Raw genomic sequence first — 23,362 nt, 5'->3', positions numbered from 1 at the left:
TATTGGCTAAAATGTACACTGCCCTTGGTTACTTTGCTTAACACACATCAATTACACACATTTACCTTGCAATTTGTTTACTTCTCTACCAATCTGTTTTGGTACATTACCAAAAGCATATTCTACTTTACACTAACATTACTTTGGGCAGATTACAATTACCCTCAACACACCAAATATAATTCACATTTACAAGTTCTAAGTACCATTACATTCACACCTAACCATTACAAATCTTACATACACTTTACAATATCAATCTCCATACATATCCATCAATCCTTCTAGGTCAATATTCTGCCTACACTTCCATGAATACATACATTTACTCAAGTGTTCCCAAGCTGCCGAAAATTGTCCTTCAACATCAAAGTGCCCTACAATTTACCAATTCCCATCCAAGTGCATAAATCACCATATATATGTGAAATAATTCACTAGGATATTAAATCACCATGATCAACATTATTTCTCATCAATTATATGCATAATAAATCATTAAATGCGTGACCCCATGGCTGTCCAAAAATGGCTATCTCAATAACTATTTAAACTTTAAAATTTCCTTCACAAAACTAACACCCATAACATGAACATAAAGTTTAACAAAGGAATTCTCAAAAATGTAAACTTACCTTTAATTGTAACTTGCTAAACCTTCACCAAACTTCTCAAATTTGGTTTCAATATCTTCCTTGTGATGTGTAGACAAAGTTTCATGAAGCCACTTAAGGGATTGGAGTTGAAAATGGGGAGGTGCATGGAGCTTGAAGAAAACGTCAATGGTGGAATTCTTCACCTCTTCATTTCGGCTGGTTTTATGGAAATGGAGAAAATGAAGTATTCAGCTGCCTATTAAGTGTACACATGTCCCACTATGTGTTTAATTAATTCCCTTAGTGGTCCACTTAGTCACTTAATCATATAATAATCTAATTGTTCACTTAATCCCACATTAACCCATGATTTTAGTTATTTACTTTAGGTACCACCAAATTAATTTTTCATTTCATTTTCTAAGTGTAATATTATTTATTTTTAATGGACATTTAGGTCAAAAGACACTTCGGGATGTCAAATGACCATAATGCCCCTGTTCGGGCGGCATTCCCGATTTTTCGGTAATACCGGGTTTTGTCTGTTTTTCGATTTCTCACTTTTCTTTGTACTAATTATTTAATTTTTCTTTGATCTTTCTAATGAGATTTATTCTTCAACAAGGTTCTATTTAAGTCCTAAAAATGTTTTCCGTGGTTCCCGCAGAGTAGCTAGTCAACGGTCCACGCCGTGACTTCTGGTCACCCATCGCTAGGTTTCCCGGCTCGTTTAACTTGATCACATTTCTTTGCTATCATTTTTCCTTTGTTTTTCTTGTACTTTCTTTTCTTGTATTTCATTATTTTATGTCTCCTCACTCTCATTGAAGTGTGGTTCTAGGCATCCTATTGTCCGACAAAGACTGGTCACTGGAGCAATGAGCACTCTAGAACTTAGGGGTGTTACAATTCTCCACCCCTTAAATAAATTTCGTCCACGAAATTTTACCCAATAGCTATCTTACAATAGTCATATGTTTATTTTCTCCTGCCTATATGATCGTATAATCTTCTTTTCCTCAAATTTGTATAAGACTTTTAACAATCTAATACCACGTTTAATTTGTTTTTATAATACTAATCTCCTCTTACTATTGTGTTGTCTAATATTTCGGTTCACGTTCCTTCTTGAATGACCCTTGAGGTCATGTTAGAATCATTCATCAGTCATTGGTCCTCTGACCATTCTAGTCCATAGTCTTCCTCACATTTGTAATATTTCTTTGTTACACATGAATCAACTGTTCAATTCTCTACTTTCATAACTCTTTTTATCTGTCAATATTCTATAACTTACTTCCTTTTGTACTGAACTATAACCTTTCGATATTTTAACTTTTGAGTTTTAGATCCCTAAGTAGGATTTTCAAACTTATTTTTAACAATTAAATTCTGTCATGGCATAACTATACCAAAACAGATGTCGTTGGCAACTATTCATATCTAGGTGTACTATCGGGTAGTACGTAGCTCTACACAATAATATCAAGTCAGTACTGTAATCTGCAGCTTACAGTATAAACATCAAGAACATTGCATAGTTACTACGATACATCCCAATAGATCAAACTTTGTTATCTTTTATTCTTTTTGAATTCACTGATATTCGAATCTTATTCTGATTACAATATCCATTAGCAATTTCTAACAGTAACCTCCTTACCCTCATCTAGAGCAATTCCATTACTGCATCTTACTTTTACGTCCTCTTGCCTTACATTAAGTAGGCTCGCCAATTAGCTTTATAATTTATGGAATGTTAGAAAATACTTTTCGCCGATAAACTCTTTCAAAACCAATTTCACTTATTATCACAATCCTTATCTTAAGGGCTAATCACTAATGCGTCAAAATTTATTCCCCTGTAAAGGAATAACAACAAAACATATAGTTCTAACACTAACGTAAAAATATGCAAATTCCAGGTCAAACAATACATATATATATCTTAGTTGCTAATTGAGAAAGTACCAGCAATGATGTCAAAAGTCTCAATCTCTTTTCTGTCGTATAGCGTATACTCTAGTTGAAGCATCACCCTATTTTGGCTGATTCACAGTAGTCTGACTTCTAGGTGTACTACCCCTACCTCTACCTTTGCCTCTACTAACTGATGGTGAACTATTTGGGGTAGAAACTTGGGTTGATCCCTTTGGTGTAGTAAATGATCGAACGACTGGATTTACACAATCCCTAGCAAAATGACCGCCTCCACGCTTAAAGCATGCTCCTACGGCTTTATAACATAGCCCACTATGGTTTACCACAAGTTTCACAAAGTCGATCCGACAACACATTTCTGGGTTTCATTGAGTTTCTCGATCGGATCGAGGTGGTTTCGTCCAAAAATCTATTTCTCTGGACTTCTTACTATCTCTATCGTATCCCCCAAAGTTTTTCCTCTTTCCAGTAGGACCACTAGAACTCTGTTCTACTGACTTTCCCTCTTTTTCTGTCTTCTCTGATTTCTTTTTCTCAGGGGCCACTTCAGATTCAATTCTTTCTAATTCTAGTGCTTGAGAAATAAGTTCAGAGAAGTTGTTATGTTTGAATCCGACCACTTGTAATCTGATACTAGGCTTCAAGCCGGTTTCAAACCTCTTACATCTCTCCCTACTGGTAGAAAGTAGACTTACTGCATAATGGCTTAGGCGGGAAAATTCCCTTTCATACTCAACCACTGATCTGCCCCCCTGTTTCAGACTTAGGAATTCTTGCGACTTCGGTCAACATAAGCATCAGGGACATATATTTGCCTGAATTCCCTGAGGAAGTCATTCCATGTTAGCTATGTAGGTTCTACTGCATCGTGGGGAATGGTTTTCACCAATCATAAGCATCCCCGTAGCAAAGATATTGAGTACTCAACCGAGCTCCTCTGCAATTCAGTTTCTTGAATACCCTATCCATCCTCTCTAACCATTGTTCAGCTTCTAGAGGATCTACTGTCCCCTCAAACTCTGTAGCCCCATACTTCATCAATTTGTCATATTGTCTAGCAGAAGACTGTGGTTGTACCACTGCAGTCTGTATTGGGGCTTGAGTAGGCACATTACCATCCATTTGTTGGAACATTGCAGCCGTCTGCTGAGCAAACTGAGCAGAGAACTGCGGTACTGCAGGGGCTGGTGCTATTGAACCACTGACATTATGTAGGCATGGGGCATCCCCTTGCACCTCAGCCTCTATCGATTGATCGACTGAACGATCACCCTCTTCCATAATCAATTCGAGGATTTTAGACCTCCTGTACAATGATACAAGGAGATTTCCTCCCGTTAGTGCATTTTTATAATGTAATGTACTGTATGTATCAAACAATGATATTGAGCAGTTGTACTGTGAAGAAAGAATATTCAAATAACATGTGAAAACAGAATTTAAAAACTTTGCTCTGATACCACTAAAACATGTCACACCCTACCCCTCTGTAAGGCATAACATGATCCCGTAGTATACCTAATGAATTACCAACTCCGTCTACTGATAATCCATTAAATACACTACAAGGGATTTTAAAAACTTTTCTTACTTCTTTTACAGTGGTGAGCACTATTTACAGGTGTGAAAGACTTTGGTGAACTGAAGTTAAAATACTTACTCATTTGATTTATTTGGAGTATCTGTAAAAATTTTGGCAAGGTGCCATTTGTATTTTGGACAAAACAGTTCTTCAGAAAACCTGTAAAAAGCACTTCAATATATTTTCAAATCTCAACTCCAACATTTTAATCAACCCAACACATTTCTCAAGTGAAATCCATAGAAATTTTTCAAAGTCTGAGATAAGGAAATATAATACAGTTTTTACAAGTCAAATAGCTCATAATTAATTTACAACTTCAAGGTACAATTTGAATTTGCAACTGCTCAAAACCAAAAACAAAATATACATACAGTGAATATACATTACATTACAAAATACAAAATGCGGTATACTCACTATACCCAAAAATCTCTCGCTGGCGGTGCTAGCAGCCTAGTCTGCTGCCCTATCTGTCTGTCTACTCATGACAATAAAAAAGCTATCATTTGAGATAATGTCTCAGTGGTGCACAACATTAACCAAATACAAATTTTAAATCACAATTCATAAATCATATCAATAGTGGATACTTAAAACCATAGTTAAATTCAAGACAATGAATGTCATAAGGAATTTAATCTCCAATTCACAAATTATCAAAATTCATAATAACACAATTTAGTCAAATAGTTTAAGAATACCGTATTGCTAATTCATGCACAATTTGATCAAATAACTGAATAATATCGTTTTGCAAATCAATAACACAATTCGATCAAATAATTGAATAATATCGTTTTGCAAATCAATAACACAATTCGATCAAATAATTGAACAATACAATGTTGCCAATCAATAACACAATTTAGGTCATGACACACATTTTTCCATATATGCCGTGTTGTACACCACGACAAGACATACTCACCCCAATAATCGAAATCAATGAGGGAGGAAGCTAGCTATCTAATGAGTACTCATCCACACTCACCTCAGACTGGGAAGTCAAAGAGGGAGGAACATAATCATACTCACCCCAGACTGATAAGTCAAAGAGGGAGGAATAATCACACTCACCCCATTAATGGAGGAGGAACATAGTATCAGTGTCATGCCAATTGTGAGTCAAAACAATTCCAAACATTTTATTCAAATGATCCGTAAGAATCCAATAAATTTCCAAAGTTATAATTTCATTCACAAATTGGCAACACAATTCGTAATTCACTTCAATTTCCACAAAAACCATTTACAGTGCTTTTCAATCAATAAGTATCCATCAATATCATTCAAACAATTTTTCACAGTTTCAAACCATTCACAATATTTTTCAATCAATAAGTGTCCATCAAACACATTTCCACAATTTAAAACAATAATATACAAATAGTCAATATTTATTTCAATTGAAAATAATTCAAAAGAAACAGTTGTTGTGCACAAACCTCTGATATTTGTCTCCTGGTCCTGACTCAGTATTTCTTTCCCTTTTGCTGAGTCCTTGTTAACTGAGAAACACAATCCGAAGTGTTTCAGTACCAAATTAAATTGTCTCTATCGATGGTGTTTGGTAAATAATGCACTGAACTCAATTATTCACTTAATCACCTAATATACCGACCCTCGTTGCGTTTTAGGTAAATTAGGTTTTAGTGTCGTTAATATGTCACATTCGATAGGGTTTTAGGTTTGGTAAGTTTTGCCAAACTCGTTTCGCCAAACTCGTTTCCTTGTTTAGTGCATTTTAATGCAACTTGCTGGATTCCGGGATACTGGTTTGACCTAGCCGGACGGCCTAGTTCCCTCGGTTTTCGGGTTTCGGTCAAAACTACAAACTTGTAGATCTAGGTCTTATTGCACGCGGGGCAAAATTTCAGGTTAATCCGAGTTAAGTAGACCAAGTTATGGTCATTATACTATTGTTGGTCAATTGGTATCAAATTAGGTCAATTTTTGGTCAATTTGGTCAACTTTGGTTCGGCCAGTTTTTGGACCCGAACTTGTGCAAGCTTTTTGACTTGCTTCTGGTCATTTCTGGGTTTTGGTGTCTTCATAAGACTTGTAGGTATGGGTCTTAACTATTCTTGGTCAAAATTTCAGGTCAATTGGACCTGTTTTGAGTGAGTTATGGCCTAAACACTCACTGCTGCCCAAATGGTCAGTTTTTAGGTCTCGAGTGTACCTAATCCGAATTGGTCATTTTTCACATCACCTTGCAAGCAGAATTTTGGTATGTTCTCTCAATGAAAGTTGGCACATTTTGTGCCTAGTTCCACCTCCAATTGGTCTCATACCAATTGAGGTTACACATTTAAACTTATTGGCTAAAATGTACACTGCCCTTGGTTACTTTGCTTAACACACATCAATTACACACATTTACCTTGCAATTTGTTTACTTCTCTACCAATCTGTTTTGGTACATTACCAAAAGCATATTCTACTTTACACTAACATTACTTTGGGCAGATTACAATTACCCTCAACATGCCAAATATAATTCACATTTACAAGTTCTAAGTACCATTACATTCACACCTAACCATTACAAATCTTACATACACTTTACAATATCAATCTCCATACATATCCATCAATCCTTCTAGGTCAATATTCTGCCTACACTTCCATGAATACATACATTTACTCAAGTGTTCCCAAGCTGCCGAAAATTGTCCTTCAACATCAAAGTGCCCTACAATTTACCAATTCCCATCCAAGTGCATAAATCACCATATATATGTGAAATAATTCACTAGGATATTAAATCACCATGATCAACATTATTTCTCATCAATTATATGCATAATAAATCATTAAATGCGTGACCCCATGGCTGTCCAAAAATGGCTATCTCAATAACTATTTAAACTTTAAAATTTCCTTCACAAAACTAACACCCATAACATGAACATAAAGTTTAACAAAGGAATTCTAAAAAATGTAAACTTACCTTTAATTGTAACTTGCTAAACCTTCACCAAACTTCTCAAATTTGGTGTCAATATCTTCCTTGTGATGTGTAGACAAAGTTTCATGAAGCCACTTAAGGGATTGGAGTTGAAAATGGGGAGGTGCATGGAGCTTGAAGAAAACGTCAATGGTGGAATTCTTCACCTCTTCATTTCGGCTGGTTTTATGGAAATGGAGAAGATGAAGTATTCAGCTGCCTATTAAGTGTACACATGTCCCACTATGTGTTTAATTAATTCCCTTAGTGGTCCACTTAGTCACTTAATCATATAATAATCTAATTGTTCACTTAATCCCACATTAACCCATGATTTTAGTTATTTACTTTAGGTACCATCAAATTAATTTTTCATTTCATTTTCTAAGTGTAATATTATTTATTTTTAATGGACATTTAGGTCAAAAGACACTTCGGGATGTCAAATGACCATAATGCCCCTGTTCGGGCGGCATTCCCGATTTTTCGGTAATACCGGGTTTTGTCTGTTTTTTGATTTCTCACTTTTCTTTGTACTAATTATTGAATTTTTCTTTGATCTTTCTAATGAGATTTATTCTTCAACAAGGTTCTATTTAAGTCCTAAAAATGTTTTCCAGGGTTCCCCGCAGTCCAGGGCTTGTCAACGGTCCACGCCGTGACTTCCCGGTGCGGTCACCCGTCGCTAGGTTTCCCGGCTCGTTTAACTTGATCACATTTCTTTGCTATCATTTTTCCTTTGTTTTTCTTGTACTTTCTTTTCTTGTATTTCATTATTTTATGTCTCCTCACTCTCATTGAAGTGTGGTTCTAGGCATCCTAGCTGTCCGGACAAAGATCGGTCACCGGAGCAATGAGTAACGCACTACCGAACTTAGGGGTGTTACATGTCTGCTGGGCTCCCCAGCTATGTCTCTAGTACCTGCGCGTGGCAAAAGCGACGCGCTAAGCAATTCTGCTTAGTGGTGACAATATGAAATAAAATAAAATAAAATAACTAAAATAAAATAAATATGCAGAATGTGTGTTTACATTTTTAGTAGACTTAATTCCTGATATTTATTGCAGTATTATTCGATCAAAGTTTGGTAAGATTTATTATCATTGCCCAAGTAAACCATACTAGTCGACTGGACTGGATAAATGGGTAAACTGGCACTGGGTACTAAGTACCTCAGACCATCACACCATCGGTCACATTGTGTCTCCCGGTGTGCAACAGAACAACTAATAAGCTGTAATAATCATCAAGGATATAATTCAAGTATAATAACTCAATTACCATAGCCAAAGGCTATTTTATTATAGAATGGCATGGGAGGCCATTAAACACAGAATGGCATGAAGCCATATGCAGTACTGCTAACAGAACCCTATTGGCATGCCAACCTATCCAAACCAATCTTGTTAGGTATACTAGGGCATATTACACTTTTAAGTTTCACAATTCTTGAAATTCAAGTTTTTGGTATTACTATTCAATTCATTAGTCAACAAAATGTTGACTTTTACATGGACAATAGGTACATTGGTTTTAATACTCCCAACATACCACATTTTGCATTCTAAAATTGTTGGTATTGGTTGCCAATATCATTTCTAAGCTTAATGTTAATTGTTCAAAATTTTCAGTTTTCAAGCTTTGTGTTTACTGTTCCATTAGTCATTTTTACAGTGGGAATTTGGCAAAATGATCAACATGAAAGTTGTTCCTTATTTTGTCTAGTTATATTTTATTTTTTGAATCACTCCATTTGGATTTTTGTAGCTCAAGTTATGGTCCAAAAACCACAACTAGCCGGATTATAATTTTTCCAAAATTTCTGGACTGACCAAATCTACAGTATTAGGAGCAGTGACTTCAGGTCACTTTTTGGATATGTTATGTTCATAATTTGGGTTAGGTTTCTTCATGAAAGTTGTAGGTCTATATCTCAGCTTGATTCTAGTAAAATTTCAGCTCAATTGGACCTTTTTACACTGAGTTATGGCCAAATGACTAAATACTGTTCATTTGGTCATTTTGCCCAGGCAGAATGCAGGTCACCCGGATTAGGGCAATCTTTTGGTCAACTTGGTTTGATTTTCTGGGCATAGTTTCTTCACCAAAGTTGTTCCATTATGTGTCTAGTTTCATTTTAAATTGGCCTTGCACCAATTGAACCTCTACAACTCCAGTTATTGCTGCCCTAACCTGCTGGACTCATGCCCAGTCCTGTAGGTCACCAAGGGCAGCCACACCAAACTCAAATCCCACTACACAATCCACTTCATTTTTTATTCAAACAAAACCAAATGGTCACTAATTGACCATTAAAACCTACTTTCATTATCAAATGATCAAAGTCTCATTTTCACCCCAAACCCTAACTCAAACATCATCAACCATGCATTATCATTTGCATTTCATCACTCCACTCAAGAGATGCATATTGAGGGTAGCCATACTACCATTTTAACTCCATAAAAATCATCACAATCTTACCCCAACCAAGGCTGCCCAAAATTATAGGATGGCATACAAAGGGTATTTAATGCCATAAGAACCTCAATGACCCTTCTCTGGAGTCTCAATAATTATTTTATAATTTTTCCCCCGGGTCTAGGGTTGCTAACGGCCTTCACCGTCACTTCCCTTTCGGGTTACTCATCCCTGGTGTTTCAGCTCGTTTAACCTTAGTGTATTTCTTTCCTATAAATTTTCCTTGATTGTTATGAGCATTATTTAGTTTCTTTATAACTCCTCACTCTAGTCTATTTAAAATTTCAAACATTCTAGCTGCCCGGACCGACATTCGTCACCAGAACAGTAGACTGTACGGACTAGCTAAAGTGAGGATGTTACAACTCTTCCCCTTTAAGAAAAATTTCGTCCTCGAAATTTACCTGATGCAAACAGTTGAGGGAACTGTTGCCTCATTGTCTCTTCACTTTCCCAAGTTGCCTCTTCAGTGTTGTGGTGCCTCCAAAGCACTTTCAGCAGTGGAATTTGTTTATTTCTCAGTTCCTTCACTTCCCGAGCTAGGATCTGTACAGGTTCTTCTGTATATGTCAAGTCCGGTTGGATTTCAATCTCTTCCATGGAAATGACATGTGAAGGGTCTGAGCGATATTTTCTCAGCATAAAAACATGGAATACATTATGGATTTTATCCAATTCTGGTGGTAAAGCTAGCCGATAGGCCACTGGTCCCACACGTTCAATGACTTCATATGGGCCAATGAACTTAGGGCTTAACTTACCCTTTCTTCCAAACCTCAGTACTTTCTTCCACGGTGAGACTTTGAGAAACACTTTATCGCCAACTACATACTCTATCTCTTTTCTCTTCAAGTCGGTATAAGATTTCTGTCTATCTGAGGCAACCTTCAGGTTAGCTTTGATTATCTTCACTTTTTCCTCAGTCTGTTTCACTAGGACTGGTCCTACCAGCTTATCTTCGCCCAATTCAGTCCAACATACTGGGGTTCTACATTTCCTCCCATACAGTGCTTCATACGGAGCCATTTGAATGCTAGCTTGGTAGCTATTATTATATGCGAATTCTGCCAGTGGGAGGTATCTATCCTAGCTCCCCTCAAACTCAATGACACAACTCCTTAGCATATCCTCCAGGATCTGAATTACTCATTCTGACTGTCCATCCGTCTGAGGATGAAAAGCCGTACTAAAACGGAGTTGTGTGCCCACGGCTTCTTACAACTTTTTCCAGAATCTCGATGTAAACCTTGGGTCTCGGTCAGATATGATGGAAAGTGGGATTTCATGCAGTCTAACTATCTCACTGATATACAATTCTGCTAACTTCTCCAGTGAGTAGTCAGTCCTAACTGGCAGAAAATGTGCTGACTTCGTTAATCTATCCACTATCACCCACACTGCATCATGCTTCTTTTGGGTGAGAGGTAGACTACTAACAAAATCCATAGTGACTTGGTCCCATTTCCATTCAGGTATGCTTATAGGCTATAGCAATCCTAATGGAACTTGATGTTCTGCTTTAACTTGCTGACATGTCAAACACTTAGTCACATAGTCAGCTATATCCCTCTTCATACCAGGCCACCAATAATGAGGCTTCAAATCATTATACATTTTCGTGCTTCCCGGGTGCATAGCATAAACACTAGTGTGTGCTTCTTTCAGAATACTAGTCTTCAGTTCCCCATCATCTGGTACACACACTCTTCCTCTGTAGTACAGACACCCATCTGCTTTCACCTCATATTCAGTTTCCTTTTCCTCTGGAATTTTACCCACAATGGCCATTAATTTTTCATCTGCCCTCTGCCCATCTTGTATCTACTGTAGCAGGTTTGGCCTCACTTGTAACTCAGCCAAAATAGCTCCATCTTGAACTAAGGACAGACAGGCATTTAGTGATCTTAAAGCTGTGATGGATTTTCTGCTCAAGGCATCAGCAACTACATTTGCCTTCCCAGGATGATAATCATCACACAATCGTAGTCCTTTAGGAACTCAATCCATCGCCTCTTTCTAAGATTGAGCTCCTTCTGGGTTGACAAATATTTTAGACTCTTGTGGTCTGTATAGATGTAGCATTTTTCACCATATAAATAATGCCTCCATATCTTCAGTGCGAAGATAATTGCTGCTAACTCCAGGTCATGAGTAGGGTAGTTCTGTTCATGTGGCCTTAACTGCCTGGAAGCATAGGCGACCACTTTCCCCTCTTGCATCAATACACACCCTAGTCCATTATGCGAGGCATTACTATAGACCACAAAGTATTTTCCCCACACTGGCTGTGTTAACACTGGTGCTTCTGTCAACATAGCCTTCAGCCTCTCAAAACTGGCTTGGCACTTGTCGTTCCAGCCAAATTTCACATTTTTATGCAACAACTTGGTCATTGGAGCAACTATAAGAGAAAACCCCTTCACAAATCTTCTGTAATACCCAGCTAGCCCCAAGAAACTTCTGACCTCAGTTGTATTTCTAGGAGGCTTCCATTCCATCACTGCTTCTATCTTTTTGGGATCCACTCTAATCCCCTCTGCTGATACTATGTGTCCAAGGAAACAGATTTCACTCATCCAGAAGTCACACTTGGACAACTTAGCATACAGCTTCTTTTCTCGCAGGGTTTGCAGAACAATCCTCAAATGTTCATCATGTTCTTCCCTAGTCTTGGAATACACCAGAATATTATCAATAAAGACCACTACAAACCAATCTAAGTATGGATGGAAGATACGATTCATAAGGTCCATAAATGCTGCTAGTGCATTTGTTAACCCAAACGGCATCACTAGAAATTCACAATGCCCATACCGGGTTTTGAATGCAGTTTTTGACACATCTGCATCCTTTACCCTCAACTGATGATACCCTGATCTAAGATCAACTCAACTCAACTCAACTCAACTAAGCCTTTATCCCAAAAATTTGGGGTCGGCTATATGGATTCGCTTTTTCCACTCTGAACGATTTTGGGTTAAATCCTCAGAAATGTGTAATGCTTCTAAGTCATGTTGTACTACTCTCCTCCAAGTCAATTTAGGTCTACCCCTTTTTTTCTTTCTATCCTCTAACCTAATGTGCTCTACTTGTCTAACTGGAGCCTCCGTATGTCTACGCTTCACATGACCAAACCACCTCAATCTCCCTTCTCTCAACTTATCTTCAATTGGCACCACTCCTACCTTTTCTCTAATACTCTCATTACGGACTTTATCTAGTTTAGTATGGCCACTCATCCACCTTAACATTCTCATCTCTGCAACTCTTATCTTAGATGCATACGATTCTTTCAGTGCCCAACACTCACTACCACATAACATTGCCATTGTCGTATGGTCAGATAAAGAAAATTTTCCTTTCAATTTATTGGGAATCTTACGATCACATAAAACTCCAGCGGCACGTCTCCACTTCAACCATCCGGCTTTAATCCTATGACTAACATCCTCCTCACATCCCCCATCTACTTGAAGGACTGAGCCTAGATATTTAAAGTGATTACTTTGTAACAGTACCACTCCATTCAAACTAACTCCTTCCCTATCACCAGTTTGGCCTTCACTGAACTTGCAATGCATGTATTCTGTCTTCGTTCTACTTAACTTAAAACCCTTTGACTCTAGAGTACTTCTCCAAAATTCTAGCTTTCTATTGACTCCTTCTCGTGTCTCATCTATCAGAACAATATCATCCGCAAACATCATGCACCAAGGAATACTCTCTTGTATATGTTTCGTCAGTTCATCTAAAACTAATGTAAAAAGGTAAGGGCTTATAGCTGATCCTTGGTGTAATCCAATTGAGATCGGAAAATCTCTTGTATCCCCTCCCACTGTGCACACAATAGTAGTTGCTCCTTCATACATATCTTTCAATACTTGTATGTACCTAATAGATACCCTCTTTTGTTCTAACACATTCCATAAGACCTCTCTTGGAATACTATCATAAGCCTTCTCCAAATCAATAAAAACCATGTGTAGATCTTTCTTCACATCTCTATATTTCTCCATCAAGCTTCTAATGAGAAAGATCGCTTCCATAGTTGAACGACCGGGCATGAAACCAAATTGATTGAGAGAGATAGAAGTATCATGACGTAGTCGATGCTCCACAACTCTCTCCCACAACTTCATAGTATGGCTCATGAGTTTAATTCCCTTATAGTTTGAGCAACTCTGTATGTCTCCCTTATTTTTAAAAATAGGTACTAAAATACTCTTCCTCCATTCATCAGGCATTTTTAGTTAACCATGCCACTCCCATATCTCCCAAATACTTCCACACTTCAATTGGTATTTCATTGGGTCCACAGGCTTTACCCACTTTCATTCTCTTAAGTGCTTCCTTTACTTCTAAAGATCGAATCCTTCTAGTATAATTTACATTCTTTTCTATTGTTCTATAATCTATATTCACACTATTACCATTTTGACTATTATTAAAGAGATCATTAAAATAATTTCTCCATCTTTCTTTAATGTCCTTATCTTTCACCAACACTTTTCCTTTTTTATCCTTAATGCACCTAACTTGATTGAGATCTTGACATTTCCTTTCTCTACTCCTTGCTAATCAATAAATATCTTTCTCCCCTTCTTTAGTTCCAAGTTTCTCATATAACTTTTCAAAGGCCTGTGCTCTTGCTTGACTAACTGCCTTTTTTGCCTCTTTCTTTGCTATCTTGTACTGTTCATATGCCTCATTATTATCACATTTAGATAATTTCTTATACCATTCCCTTTTTCTCTTCACTGCTTTTTGTACTTCCTCATTCCACCACCATCTCTCTTTTGAGGGTGGTCCATGTCCTTTAGACTCTCCAAGTACTTTTCTAGCTACTTCTCTAATCTTTGATGCCATCTATATCCACATATCATTGGCCTCCATATCTAACTTCCTTGCTTCGAACTCGAGAAGCTCATCTTTGAACTTCACTTACTTTACTCCTTTGAACTCCCACCACTTTGTTCGAGCTACACTATTTCTTCTGACTTTACTTGAATTATTCCTAAACTTGACATCCAAGACCACCAACCTATGTTGACTTGTTAAAGCCTCTCCTGGAATGACCTTGCAATCCTTGCATAGAGCTCTATTTGTCTTCCTGGTTAAGAGGAAGTCGATTTGGCTTCTATGTTGCCTACTTTTGAAAGTCACTAAATGTGACTCTCTTTTTATCTGATGAGGTATTTGCTAGTATTAGGTCGTATGCCATAGCAAAATCCAGGATGCTTTTTCCCTCCTCATTTTGACTGCCAAAACCAAAACCTCCATGAACATTCTCATAACCTTGTCTATCACTTCCTACATGTCCATTCAAATCTCCACCAATGAAAACATTCTCTTCATTCGGTATGCTTTGCATTAAATCATCCATATCTTCCCAAAACCTTTGTTTACTCTCACTGTCTAGTCCTATTTGTGGGGCATAAGCACTAACTATATTTATTGTTTCTCCTTCTAATACTAGCTTTACTAGTATAATTCTATCTCCTACTCTTTTCACAGCTACTACTGCGTCTTTCAATGTTCTGTCTATGATTATACCCACTCCGTTCTTGTTTCTCTCCTTTCCGGTAAACCACAGTTTGTACCCTGAATTACCCACTTCCTTACTTTTCTCTCCTACCCATTTAGTCTCCTGAATGCAAGCAATATTCACCCTTCTCCTTTCCAAGGTATCCACAAGCTCTATTAATTTTCCTGTAAGTGATCCAACATTCCAAGTACCAACCCTGATCCTCCTCCTATCCTACTCCTTCCTAATTGGTCTCCTTCTATGATATCTTCTATTGTTTTCTATGTCTATCTTGTGTTCTGTTCCACTATTTGTTCTACTATTTGTCCTATGGACTAACTTCTTTACCCACACCAGTCCATGATGTGGGAACCCTTACTCACTTAACACCACACCCGGGCGCCGGCATAGCGCGTAGCTTTCAGTGAACGCCCTACACCCTTGCATATTTGTCACTACACCCGGGCTCCGATGTAGGGCGTCGTTAGTAGAGGACGCCCCAACGTTTATATCATTTGAATCCATATCATAGGGTGTGATGAAATTTTTACGCTAGTTGTCACCTACCGCAACCCTCCTCCTTTATCTGGGCTTGGGACCGGCTAAGCGCAAACTACTTAGGCGGAGTTATACCCTGATCTAAGATCAATTTTTGAAAATACACCGGCTCCTTTCAACTAATCAAACAGATCATCAATTCTGGGCAATGGATATTTATTCTTCACAGTTACTTTGTTCAACTGCCGGTAATCAATACACAATCTCAAGGTTCCATCCTTCTTCTTCACAAACAGCACCGGAACCCCTTATCGAGTAACTCACTGGGGCGTATGAACCCCTTATCGAGTAACTCTTACAATTGAATTTTCAACTCCCTCAATTCAGTGGGTGCCATCCTATAAGGAGTAATAGAAATGGGTGCTGTACCCGGCATTACCTCAATAGCAAACTCGACTTCCCTTTCTGGTGGTAAACCAGGCAACTCTTCAGGAAATACATCTGGGAAGTCTCTTACTGTGGGTATATCACACAGATTTGGCTTAGCCTGCCTAGTATCAATCACGTGTGCTAGGTAAGCTTCACAGCCTTTTCTCATCAATCTTCTTGCAACTGTGACTGAGATAACATTGGATAGGAAATCTGTCCTTTCACCCATAACAGTAATCTCATTACCCTCAGAAGCTTTCAGAGAAATCCTCTTCAATTTGCAATCAACTATTGCCTGATGACGTGACAACCAGTCCATTCCCAAAATCACGTCAAACTCGTGAAAGGGCAATTCAATTAGGTCTGCCGAGAATTCATACCCCTGAATCCTCAACGGGCAACCTTTATATACTTTATTCACTACCACGCTGTGGCCTAGTGGATTTGTGACCAGAATGTCTTTATCACTCTCCTCTACTGAAACTCCCCTCTCTATGGGTAGTTTGATGCAAATGTAGGAATGAGTGGATCCTGGATCCACCAATGCATGCACAGAAGTGTTGTAGAGGGAAAACGTACCCTTGATGACATCCGGGGCATCTTGCTCCTCCTGAGCTCTGATGGCATAGGCCCTGGCAGGCACTCTAGTCTCTGGCCTCTCAGCTGACTCGGATGCAGGCCTCAGTGATGGACCAGCTGCCTCAGATTTACCGGGCTTCCTACCCCTTTGTGGTGCAGGAGCAGGTCTGTCAGCTTGTGTTGGAGCAACTGTAGTAGTCCTCTTCGGACAATTCTTGATCTGATGTTCTGTAGATCTACACCATAAGCATGCACCGGTCAATAGTCCCCCTTATGCCACTTCTGGCAATACGGACAGGCAGAAGATGCTGGGGCTGGTCCCCTAAACACCGTCCCTGAAGAGCTGCCCACTGATGGTGTGGACTGGCCTCTCCTAGGTGTGAACTGTGGTCTGAGCCCCTGAGACTGACCCTGACCTTGTAGTTATCCTATACCCTGAGCAGGAGGACCCTTACTCTTCTTACTGGGAGCAGAAAATGTACTGGACTATCCTGGACCCCTCTTCTGCTGTCTTTCCCTTCTAGTTTGCTCATTTATTCGGACCCTTTCTACTTTTGATGCAGTATCAACTAGCTTAGCAAAATCCATAATCTCCAATGCTGTGATCATGACTTTGATGTTGTCATTGAGCCCTTCTTCGAACCTTCTACACCTCTCTGCCTCTGTAGGGACTATCTCCCTCCCATACCGGCTCAGTCTGACAAACTCACGCTCATATTCTACCACTGATAATTGTCTCTGTCTCAGACTGATAAATTCTCTTCTTCGCTTTTCTAAATACACTTTGCTGACATATTTCTTCCTGAACTCTGTGAGGAAGAATTCCCAGGTGATCCATTCCGGTTGCACCTCACTGGTTACTGTGTCCCACCACTGATATGCATCATCTTGAAGTAGGGACATAACACCCTCCAGGTTCTGCTCGGGGGTGTAGTTAAGCTGTTTCAGCACTCTGATTGTTCTATCCAACCAGTTTTTTGCGGTCATGGGATCATCCTCCCTCTTCCCAAAGAAATCCACAGTCCCATGTTTTCGCAGTTTCTCCATATGGGACTTCTGTGGTGCTGGTGGAGGTTGTGGCTGTGGTTGTGGTGGTGGAATTGCCCCCATCATTTGCCGATAGAATTTAGTCATTTGCTGGAATAGTGCAAACTGAGGTTGGGCAGGTGCCTCAGCTGCTGGTGGAGCAGATTCTCCCCTGCCCCCAAATTCAGCCCTTGGTGGAGCACGACTCTCCACCTCTTCATCAACTGCTCTTTGAGAAGCAGGATCCATATCCTATTCATAATAAGAAAACAAACAGATCTGCATCAGTGTCACCTCAACACTTATAAATGCAAAGTAATGGTATGCACTCTATCTAGGCCTAGAAACGCCTAAACCGATGCTCTGATACCACTAAATGTGACACTCCTTACCCGTCTACAGTGTAGCCGAGCAAGATATGCCACTCAGTGTGCCGGAGCACCAATTCATATTTCCATTATAATTTATCCCTTTTTATTCATTTATTTACAATTTTTGATAAATCTGAATTTTTTCGCAATTTTTATAGAAAATCCGACAGAGTGCCGACTATAAATTGGAAAAACAGTTCTTCTGAACCTGTTTAAAAGACACTTCCAATATAATTTCCAAATCCAGAACTCCATTATACACACATCTCAACTCAATCTCAAATTCACAACACTATTTTCAGAAGTTTTTTCTATTCACTTCATCACTTGATGCACATTTATAAATATTTCTCAATATTTCATTTTTCCACATAATATACAGAAAATTTCAATAACATGAAATTTCATATATTTACATTATCAAATAATTTCAAGAGTTTATAGTTACAATCCAAAACTAATACAAAATGCAAAATACAAAATGCCACCCAAAGCCCTAATGTCCTACCAAGTGCACTGCAGATGTGAGGTGACTCTGGACTCAGTATGCAGCTCTGAAAGTTCACCCGGTCTGATGTCTGCTGGGCTCCCGAGCTATGTCTCCAGTACCTGCACGTGACAAAAGTGACGCGCTAAGCAATTCTGCTTAGTGGTGACAATATGGAATAAAATAAAATAAAATAACTAAAATAAAGTAAATATGCAAAATGTGTGTTTAAATTTTTGGTAGACTTAATTCCTGATATTTATTGCAGTATTATTCGATTAAAGTTTGGTAAGATTTATTATCATTGCCCGAGTAAACCATACTAGTCATTCGGATGGATAAGCGGATGGCGCCTTTGGGTACTAAGTACCTCGGACCATCACACCATCGGTCACATTGTGTCTCGATGTACCTTGAGCGACTAATAAGCTGTAATAATCATCAAGGATATAATTCAAGTATAATAACTCAATTACCATAGCCAAAGGCTATTTTATTACAGAATGGCATGGGAGGCCATTAAACACAGAATGGCATGAAGCCATATGCAGTACTGCTAACAGAACCCTATTGGCATGCCAACCTATCCAAACCAATCTTGCTAGGTATACTAGGGCATATTACACTTTTAAGTTTCACAATTCTTGAAATTCAAGTTTTTGGTGTTACTATTCAATTCATTAGTCAACAAAATGTTGACTTTTACATGGACAATAGGTACATTGGTTTTAATACTCCTAACATACCACATTTTGCATTCTAAAATTGTTGGTATTGGTTGCCAATACCATTTCTAAGCTTAATGTTAATAGTTCAAAATTTTTAGTTTTCAAACTTTGTGTTTACTGTTCCATTAGTCATTTTTGTAGTGGGAATTTGGCAAAATGATCAACATGAAAGTTGTTGCTTATTTTGTCTAGTTATATTTTATTTTTTGAATCACTCCATTTGGAGTTTTGTAGCTCAAGTTATGGTCCAAAAACCACAACTGTCGGATTATAATTTTTCCAGAATTTTTGGACTGACCAAATCTACAGTATTAGGAGCAGTGATTTCAGGTCACTTTTTGAATATGTTATGTTCATAATTTGGGTTAGGTTTCTTCATGAAAGTTGTAGGTCTATATCTCAGCTTGATTCTAGTAAAATTTCAGCTCAATTGGACCTTTTTACACTGAGTTATGGCCAAATGACTAAATACTGTTCATTTGGTCATTTTGCCCAAGCAGAATGCAGGTCACCCGGATTAGGGCAATCTTTTGGTCAACTTGGTTTGATTTTCTGGGCATGGTTTCTTCACCAAAGTTGTGCCATTATGTGTCTAGTTTCATTTTCAATTGGCCTTGCACCAATTGAACCTCTACAACTCCAGTTATTGCTGCCCAAACCTGCTGGACTCATGCCCAGTCCTGTAGGTCACCAAGGGCAGCCACACCAAACTCAAATCCCACTACACAATCCACTTCATTTTTTATTCAAACAAAACCAAATGGTCACTAATTGACCATTAAAACCTACTTTCATTATCACATGATCAAAGTCTCATTTCCACCCCAAACCCTAACTTAAACATCATCAACCATGCATTATCATTTGCATTTCATCACTCCACTCAAGAGATACATATTGAGGGCAGCCATACTACCATTTTAACTCCATAAAAATCATCACAATCTTACCCCAACCAAGGCTGCCCAAAATTATAGGATGGTATACAAATGGTATTTAATAAATTTCTTTATAATTTACACTCATTCATAGTCCTTAAACATGAATTTAAAGTGAAAACCAAGGTTAGGTCACAAACCTCTAATGGAGTGAGATTTCCAACTTGCTAGGGTTCTTCTTTCCCTTTTCTTTTTGCTCCCAAAAGACTCACCAAGATGTAAGAACACTTTTTTGTGTTGGGAATATAAGGTTTAGTTGGTTAAAAGCTATGGAAATCAAGCTTTCAAAAGCTTGCTAAGGTTGGCTATGGAGGGAGAGGTGACGGCAAGGAAGAAGAATGGAGAGGGTTTTGATTTTTTTCCATTTTTCAGCCCATTAAGTCTCTTTTAAGTAAACTTATGCCATGTGTCAACATTGGATTCGTTGGGAGAATTTTAATGACATCATTATGATGTCAAAATTCCATTTTCTTTCATTTTCTATCCTTTTCTTGTCTATTTAATTTCAATTAAATTTTTAACAATATTTATTCATATTTTATGTTATATAAATTATTTATTTAACTGGACAAATTGGCCAAAAATCATCTCTGAAGACGAAATAACCAAAATGCCCTCCGTTTGGCTTAGCGAGCCAAAATTGTGTGTACCGATAGAAAAAATTTTCTAAGCATTTTCTTGGCATTCTAATGCCATAAGAACCTCAATGACTCTTCTCTGGAGTCTCAATAATTATTTTATAATTTTTTCCCCAGGTCTAGGGTTGCTAACGGCCTTCACTGTCACTTCCCTTTCGGGTTACTCATCCCTAGTGTTTCGGCTCGTTTAACCTTAGTGTATTTTATTCCTATAAATTTTCCTTGATTGTTATGAGCATTATTTAGTTTCTTTATAACTCCTCACTCTAGTCTATTTAAAATTTCAAACATTCTAGCTGCCCGGACCGACATTGGTCACCGAAACAGAAGACTGTACGGACTAGATAAAGTGAGGATGTTACAATTATAATGTTGCCCACCATTTTCAAATGCCCTGGACATGTACTAGGTGTCAAAATTGGCACTAGTAAATTCGAACTCCAAGTTGCTATTTTTTTCCTAATATCGAGTTTAGAATAAAATTCATAAAATATTCATAGGTTGCCAGAAAAGTGTGATTCCTTTTGTAATAGCCTTATAGCATTGTTAAGGACTGAGGCATGTGTATAGAATTTTTGAAGTTTGTTTGGATGGTTTTTGCAAAATATTGGTTTTAAGCCTTATAGTTGAATTGTCTGGTTATATGAATTTTTTTTGGTTTGGCAAGCCAAAGAGGGGCCATATGATGTTGTTGTGATGTGGGCCTAAGGCCTTTGGTTTTAGAAGTGTTGTTTTAGTAGTCTTGCAGGTTGGGTAGGTCCTAAGTACAAAAAAACTTTGCTAAATTTTTGGCATGAATTAGGATGTCTTTAACTCTTTAAATTCTTGTTTTGTGTACTGATAAATTCATAATATAATTGTTTAGGTGATCAGTGTCAGCCTTCTTCTTTCTCCCAACTGTTGCAGTGATATCTCGTGGATCTGTGAGTAGATATTAATTTTATTTATAATTTCAATATTATAATATATTCAAGGCATGCCTATGAATTCACTTATAAATGTATGTATATAGTTAATTACTAGGCACACCTTGTATTGCATATTTGCATGATAAAATTATTGTGGATGTTGCCTTAGGATAATTTGGAGCTGTGTGCGTGTGTCGGCGTACATGTGGTGTGATTATGGATATGGGTAGGATGGGTAGTCATGGCTGAAGGTTGACTTGCTAGGACCTGATCCTTATATGTGGATATGATGGGGTAAGTACAGCTTTGAGTTGATCTCGCTGACCTCCACATTTTGATTATTAAACGAAAGTTCGGCTCGAGTTGATCTCGTTAGCAAGTGTTGAAATTAAGAGAGTTGTATAAGAGATCAGCTGTCAAATATGCATATACATTGATGTGACACATGGGTGTGTGTGTGCTCCAAATTATCTTTTATGCGAATATGATTTGAATTGTTTAGAAATATGTGTGTATGTTACATTTTATACATAGGAATGTATTAGGCTTAGGTAGTTATAGAAATTATATTTAAAATCAATATCTTAATCTATTATCGAATGCTCACCCCTGTTCAATTATTTTTCTCCAAGTGATAGGTAACCCTTTTTTATAAATAACCTACTTCCTTTCTTATAAGTTTATTAGCAACATGCTTATTTGTATTTTGTTTTCTTTGATTCATAATCTAGAACTTCGCATATATGAGTAGTGTTTGATTTTTGTCTGGGGTTGTAACAATTTAATTCTTTTAATGTTGCAAACTTATTATATGGATATGCCTGGATGTATGAGATGAGTATTACTTTGGATGAGGAAGCTGAGCTCCCATTTGATTATTTATCTGTTATGAGGATTATGAGGGTGAGCTGAGCTTCCCAAATTAAGTTATTTTGTGTTTACAGGTCAAGTGAGCTAATGCTTCCCATTAGATAATCCAATTTATAGCCAAACTCTGTCTGATTGATTTCTTATAATTGGACTACAGTTATGGGCCTTACAGTTGGGTTAGGAATAGTTAGGCCTACTACGGGCTTCGGGGGCCTTATGCTGACCCAAGTCCTAATACCGATCTGGCCCAAAATTTGAGTCATGACAAGGTTGGTATCAAAGCTTAAGCTTTAGATTCATGGAAAAGTAAAGAGTCTTTTAGGAGGTCACATGTAGAGTACAAGGTCCATACTCACCCTTGCTTTGTTATCCTTACATCTTGTTTTTGTTTTGTGTGCTATGTATGTTTATGAATATGCAGATATGTATAGTAAGTTGTTTTGGTTTCATGGGTTAATTTTGCTGAATTTTAGGAAGTATGCATAGAGGTAGGAAAGCTATCATAGTGCCATAGCTGGACATATCGGATGAGATATCGGCACAGGATAAGGCACCGGCCCTAAGAAGGCGTGGTAGGAAACCCAGGGCTACTAAGGTCGAAGAGTAACTAGAACCATAGAAACAATCATTTATAGCCTAGGGTCCTATAAATCCAATGGCAGCCACCTTGGTAGGTCTACAGAGGACCATAGATATGATGGCTCAATATATGGTTCACTCTCTACAGCAGCAGCCCACAATTTAGAGAGTCGAACCCTATAAGCAGATAATTAATTTTAAGAAGTTGGTGCTTGGAATTTATGACACTATAG

The sequence above is a fragment of the Hevea brasiliensis genome, chromosome 11, assembly GCF_030052815.1.
Source record: "Hevea brasiliensis isolate MT/VB/25A 57/8 chromosome 11, ASM3005281v1, whole genome shotgun sequence".
NCBI lineage: Eukaryota > Viridiplantae > Streptophyta > Magnoliopsida > Malpighiales > Euphorbiaceae > Hevea > Hevea brasiliensis.
Note: the sequence above shows the minus strand (reverse complement) of the source record.